The following is a 6909-nucleotide window of genomic DNA, read 5'->3' as shown; positions in this document are numbered from 1 at the left end:
CTTTATAGGAATTGTTCAAATGACCTCACTACATGGTCAGCTAAATAATGGACTTAAAGAGACTGGCTATTTTAAACAGGAAAGACAACACTTTTGAGCACAACCCTATTTGCTTAGTAAATGAAAAATGTCTGGAATATGACTTAAAATGTGTACAATTTTTCCTCAAATACTTTTATTGTTTGTTTGTAACTTGCTATCAGATAGTATTTGTTATTGTTTCTAACTTTCTTTCCTTTGTCCTCTCTTTTTTCTTACAGTACTTGAACTAAAACCCAGGACACTTCCTAGGCAAGTACTCTACCACTGATAGTATTTGTAACTATTTCTTCACATAAAATAAAAAAGGAAATAACAAGGAAAGATTATAAATATGAAAGGAAATGAACTCAGTGACTTTGAGATAACTTTGAAGAAAATACACTCTGAGCTTTCTTTCATTCTTGGACTATGATGAGTTCATTCTTTGAGTTCAATATTTAAACAACAGGAAGAATAATAAAGGGATATGGACCAAATTAGGCTTGCTTTTTCCTTGAATTTCATAGTTCCTGATCCCTCCTACTTCCACAATGACCACAATTCCCATGAGAACTGGGATATTGGATAAAAAAGAACTTGTTCAGGCTTGGGAATAGACACAGTCAGGCACTCAGAATGAGGGCCGCCTTCAATGGCTGAATGCCATCCCCAGTGTTGTGTGTCTGACAGGCTAATGGAGCTAGATACACTGTTGTCAGATAGATCCAGAAAAATCAAAAGAGCTGATAAAGTTTGTTACTTAAACATTGGATTTGGAAGTGTTTTATTTTTTGACACTTCTTTGGTTAAAGCCAGAGGTAGAAAGAATGACGGTGATAGAAAAAGGCCCTTTAGCAGTAGCTTGTTTTATGTCAAGAATCACAGATAGGAAGTAATGCTGTGACTCAAAGTGGTAGAGCCTTGAAGGAAAAAGCTCAGGGACAGCTTTCAGGCCCTGAGTTCAAGCTGGGGTTCAAGTTGGGGGTGGGGGGTGGGAATATGGCTTAGTGGCAAGAGTGCTTGCCTCCTATACATGAAGCCCTGGGTTCGATTCCCTAGCACCACATATGTAGAAAATGGCCAGAAGTGGCGCTGTGGCTCAAGTGGCAGAGTGCTAGCCTTGAGCAAAAAGAAGCCAGGGACAGTGCTCAGGCCCCGAGTTAAAGGTCCAGGACTGGCAATAAATAAATAAATAAATATAAAAAGATTACTTAGAAGGCTGACACATGAGGATCACAAGTTCCAGGTCATCTGGGCTACATAGTGAGACTCAGCTATGAATAAATGAATAAATAATCATCTGTAAATTGTATGTTTATTGATTGATAGATTGTTCTTAGCTTTAGTTTGATTCCAGAATCAGGTGATGCTGATGAGCAGAGTTGAGGTTGGTTCTATAAGGAAGGACTGAAGAAAACAAAAACTAAAAACAAAAAAAGAATTGGTTCTTTTCTCAGTTACTTTCCTTACAAAGTAGGGTGGAGAAACAGAGAAATAATAAAATAATGGATTGGTTAACATCAAGTTACTTTTTTGTGTGTGAGAATGAAAGCAGAAGGAACTTTAATAAAACACAGGTTAAAACCAGACTATTTGGAAAAGTTGTTATCTCTCTAATTCTAATTTCTCACAAGGTCAAATAGCTTTCAGCTTGGTAACATAGAATTTTTGTATGATGACTCTTTTTATATTTAGCTTAATTTGTTGGGCTTTAGTGTAGGGCTACTTGAACTAGATTCATACTGGGGTTTGTGTATGATAAGCCTGGGGAATAAAGAAGAGAACATATTACATCACTATTGTAATAGGGAGGTCAGATATGGCCAGTGCCATCATTAACTGTGGAGGGACTTCAGGTTGACTCCAGCTCAGATAAGAGCAGAAGCCAACTCCATCTCCACTAAGCCCTCCCACACCCTATTCAGGGAAGCTCCCCTTTATTATGATAAGTTATGTAGATTGACCACCTGAGGCCTGAGAGCTTCAAGGAAACCTGTGCCCTCCTATGAGTAGGTGTATCCACCTGCATCATGTGAGCCCCGACATATCCATTCCCCAATTCTAACTAGAATGATAGGTTGGTTCAAACAGATACTATGAGACAGACTGTAACTCTATTGGCCACCTGCGTGCGGCCTAGCATGCTCTGTAAGTGTTATTGGTCACCTACGTGTGGCAAGTTTGTCTGTGATGTTTGCCTTATAACCAGGCTGGAAGGACACACATGCACGCGGTTCCAGCTCCTGAGTCTGGGCTGCACACGTGCAGCGAGTCTGGGCCCTGACCCTGCACACGTGGTTGGCAGTTTCGGCTCCCGAGTCTGGGCTGCAACCAGGGCCGGTCGGTTCACTTTTTGTTCACTTTTTACTTCCCCAATAAATCTGTCTTTTTGTCATCTTGTAGCTGGAGACTGTGTGGTGGACTCTTGGGGGGACCAGGAATCCCCTCCCTTGGGGGGGACGTTTCATTGTAGCGAACCCTCACTCTACTTAAACTATTTAAATTTTTTTTTACATCATACCAGTGTAAGGATTATTGAAAGACAATCAGCCCATTTGTTCTTAAGTTCCTTAAAAAAAAAAAAAAATGGTTCCAGTACTAGGGGTTGAAGTCAAGGCCGGAGCTCTTTTCACTCTAGCCCCAGAGAGCTTTACTACTTGAGTCATGCCTCTGCTTCTGGCCTTTTGCTGGTTAAGTAAAGATAAGAATCTCTCAGATTTGTCTGTCCCAGCTGACTTAGAACTATGACCCTCAGATGTCAGCCTCTTGAGTGGCTAGGATTTCAGGAGTGAGCCAGTAGCCCTCATAAATAGTCATTTTGGAGAACATATTCTAAACTTGGGAAATACAAAGAGTAAGATGGTTGGAAATGTCATGGGAAGTAGTAAACATAAAATGAGGACTGTGCTGGGTACTTCCACACATTTGTCTGCTCAGGCACAAGTCCAGAGAAGGCAGAAAGCTGAATCTAACCAGTTTGTTTTCCCCAGATACTTTGGAGGGTTAAAGAAGCCAAGGATCTCTACCACAGTATCCTGGAAGTCATGGTAGAAAGGATTGACAGAGAAGTGTCAAAGTCAGTGAGCTGGAGGTCCTGATGGATAGAGTACATTGGGAGGTGGGCATGGAGCAAAGGACCTGCTAAGAGGAAGTGGGAAGGGAAGGGTAAAGTGTATTTCAGCAGGGGATGAAGACAGAGAACCAAGAGGCCAACATATTGGATGGTCATCTAAGTGGATGCTGAGATTATTTCTCATGAGAGGAAGACAAGGTTCCAGGGGGACAGTGTTTAACAAATGAAAGAGAGTTGTGGAGAAATTGCTAGATGACAATGAGGAGAAGTGGCTGATGATGAAGGAGCTGGTTACTTGGAAGGAAAAGAGGTGGAAGGTTTCTGGTAGGTCAACAAGGAGCATGTGCTATTTGGGACAGGAAGCAAAGTCTCCCCTCAGGAGAAATGGGAACACAAAAATGGAAAGAGAATGTGTAAAATACGATAGAAAAACATAAAAATAGATGATAAACTCTAGATAAACATGTTTTGTAAAGTTCTTTTGCTTAATGTGTGCGTATTGAATATAGACATAACGTGTTCCTTTCTGTAGCTTGCAATAAAAAAAGTTGGAAAGCCACAGCACAAGGTGACTTTTAAAAACCTATAGGTGACCATGGTCTGTTTGGCTTAGAAATAGGAAGGGGAGTGAGGCATGCTGGGATTAATGTCCCTGATCTTGTAAATGAAGCTCCTGGGCTCTGCTGGCCTGACTAGGGGTTGTCTATCATCTGTGTCCAACTCTACACAACAACTTCTCCAAATTATCAGTACATAATAAATACATTTGTTCTCTGGAATTTCCTCCATTGGCAGGAATACCTTCTGGTATTCAGAATTAGTTGAGTTTATGCTAATGAAGACTTAGGTGGGGTCACTAGATATCTTCAGGATGGGATGAGCCATGACTTTTTTTTTTTTTTTTGGCCAGTCCTGGGTCTTAGACTCAGGGCCTGAGCACCATCCCTGGCTTCTTCTTGCTCAGGGCTAACACTCTGCCACCTGAGCCACAGCGCCCCTTCTGGCCATTTTCCATATATGTGGTGCTGGGGAATTGAACCGAGAGCTTCATGTGTAGGAGGCAAGCACTCTTGCCACTAGGCCATATTCCCAGCCCGAACCATGACTCTTTAACCAAGTGATACCTAGAGATAAGTCTTGATGAAAAAAACCTTTGGACAACAAGGTGCTTGGGGAGGACAGGGAAGCTCCATCCCCTCCCCATACCTTGCCTTGTGTTCTTTATAATATCTGTAACATCCTTTATGATAAACAGCACGTTTATTTCCCTAGGTTCTGGGAGTTCTCCTAGTAAATTGACACTGACCAGGAGGCCATGGAAACTCTTATTTAGCACCATTTAGTCAGATGCACAAGTAAAACCACTTAGGCCTCTCAACTGGCATTTAAAGGGGTTGGGGTGTTTTGCAAGTGTGATTTTTCTCAGACTAGTTGTTTTCCTGATGCATTACATTCAAGTCTTAGTTTATGCTAATTTTGTATGTATTACAGTCATTGAGTACTTTAAGCTTTATTAGTCAGAACTCATTGTAAGGAGCTCATGACTGTGAATTTTTTTTTTTTTTTGGCCAGTCGTGGGCTTGGACTCAGGGCCTGAGCACTGTCCCTGGCTTCTTCCCGCTCAAGGCTAGCACTCTGCCACTTGAGCCACAGCGCCGCTTCTGGCCGTTTTCTGTATATGTGGTGCTGGGGAATCGAACCTAGGGCCTCGTGTATCCAAGGTAGGCACTCTTGCCACTAGGCTATATCCCCAGCCCATGACTGTGAATTTAATCCTTACAAACGTAAAGGTTTTTTGTTTGTTTGTTAGACACGGGTGCTTTTTGTTTGGGTTTGGTTTGGTTTTTGGTGGGTCATAAAGCTTGAATTCAGGGCCTGAGTGCTGTCCCTGAGCTTATCTGCTCAAGGCTAGCACTCTACAACTTTAAGCCACAGTTACACTTTCGGTTTTCTGGTGGGTAATTGGAGATAAGAGTCTGGTGGACTTTGCTAAGATGACTGTAAGCTGTGATCCTCAAATCTCAGCCTCCTAGGATTACGTGCATGAACCATCAGCTCCTGGAAAACACAAGTTTAACATGTATATAGCTTGGACTGAAAATTCTTCTTTTAGTCCCAGTGTTCTCAGTTTACTATTGTGACATTGTTACAGGATTTCTACATGATTCTAGGCGAATCTATCTCCAATAACAAAGTGGGGGGGGCATCATATTTTTATATGGAAGGCAGAAATGGATAGAATTTCCTTCTCACTTGTAAAGAAACCACATTGGTAATGCTTTAAGTTTCCCAAAGGAAATACTGTAGAAACTGAGAGTGTAATGGGAAGACAGAAAGACTAGCTTCGGTCCCTTCTGGTGGACATGTTCATCACGATGCTTCTCACATCTAGGGACACCCTCACCCCCGTGCTTCATGGGCTGGGGCATGGCTCAGCAGTAGACCACTTGTCTAGTACAGAATTGGCCCTGCGTTTCAGACCTAGCACTGAAAAAAGAAAAAAAAGAAGAAAGAAATCCAAGTCTTTAGATTTTATTCAGGGTATTTATAGGTTTTCATGGCCATATTAAGAGATGTTTCGCACATGAGCACAGTAGGGTTCATTCACTCAGGACAATGATCATTTATTAGGCATCATGTCACACAAAAGGCACTGTTCCAGGTCATGGAGGTTCTGGCAGTGGATGGAGAGTTCTTATTGACTTTGTGTGACCTGCATTGATGAATTGCAGTCATCAATGTCAAGCCAGGGCCTAGTGGTACTAGTCCTTTCTGTGCTTTTTCTTTTTTAGGTGCAAAACTGGGACTCAAACTCAGAACCTGACACTTGGCTCATTGACTAGCACTCTACCAACTGAGCCATGCATTCAACCCCTTCCCTGTACTTCTTGGATAAAGTGAACCATCTACTCTACAATTATTTCTTTGTTTTATGCATCATTATACCCCTCTAGGAAGATGTAAAAGAAAAAATGAGTTCCTCAAAGAAGCCTTGGTGGTTCATTCCTGTAATCCTAGGTATTCAGGGGAGAAAGATTGGGTAGATTGAGGTTCTAGGCCAGCCTGGACAAAAGGTTAGTAAGACTCTATATCAACTAATAAAAACTGAGTATGAAAATATGTGCATGTCATCCCAGCTTTGCTGGAGGTAAAAATAAGAAGATCATGGTCCAGACTGGCCTAAGTATAACTGGGAATCTTTTCAAACAAATAACAGTAACAAACAAAATCTTAAAAAAGCAAAAAGTGTGTAGCCTAAGTATAAGACAAGTGCCTAGCAAGTGCAAGGCCCTGAGTTCAAACCACAGTACAACCACAAAAACAACAAAAAGCACTTTGCTGTCTCATAAACCCCTTAATAGGGATAATATCCTCATTTTAAATATCCTCATTTTAGAATTCATTTTTTCCATGACAAGTGCATAGTTAAGTTGAGGTTTGAAATTCTTTTTGTGCGTGTGTACTATTCCTGGGCTTCAATTCAGGGCCTAGGCACCATTCCTGAGCTTTTTGCTTAAGGCTAGAACTTTACCACTTGGCCACTTCAAGCTTTTTGGTAGTTAATTGGAGATAAGAGTCTCGTGGACTTGTTGGCTGAGTTGGCTTTGAACTGAGAGCCTCAGATCTCAGCCACCAGAGTAGCTAGAATTACAGGCATGAGCTACCATTACTCAGCTTTCAATTTTTAAGCCATGTCAGTAGCACACAAATTAAGACTTGAATAAACTGTTGCATTTGGGATACTGCTTTAATTAATTTGATACTAAATACATTTGAATAGATGATCATGCTTGTGTGTACTTTACAATTTCTCT

Source organism: Perognathus longimembris, chromosome 3, assembly GCF_023159225.1.
Source record: "Perognathus longimembris pacificus isolate PPM17 chromosome 3, ASM2315922v1, whole genome shotgun sequence".
Lineage (NCBI taxonomy): Eukaryota > Metazoa > Chordata > Mammalia > Rodentia > Heteromyidae > Perognathus > Perognathus longimembris.
The sequence above is the reverse complement of the archived record's forward strand: the minus strand, read 5'-3'. Positions refer to the sequence as shown.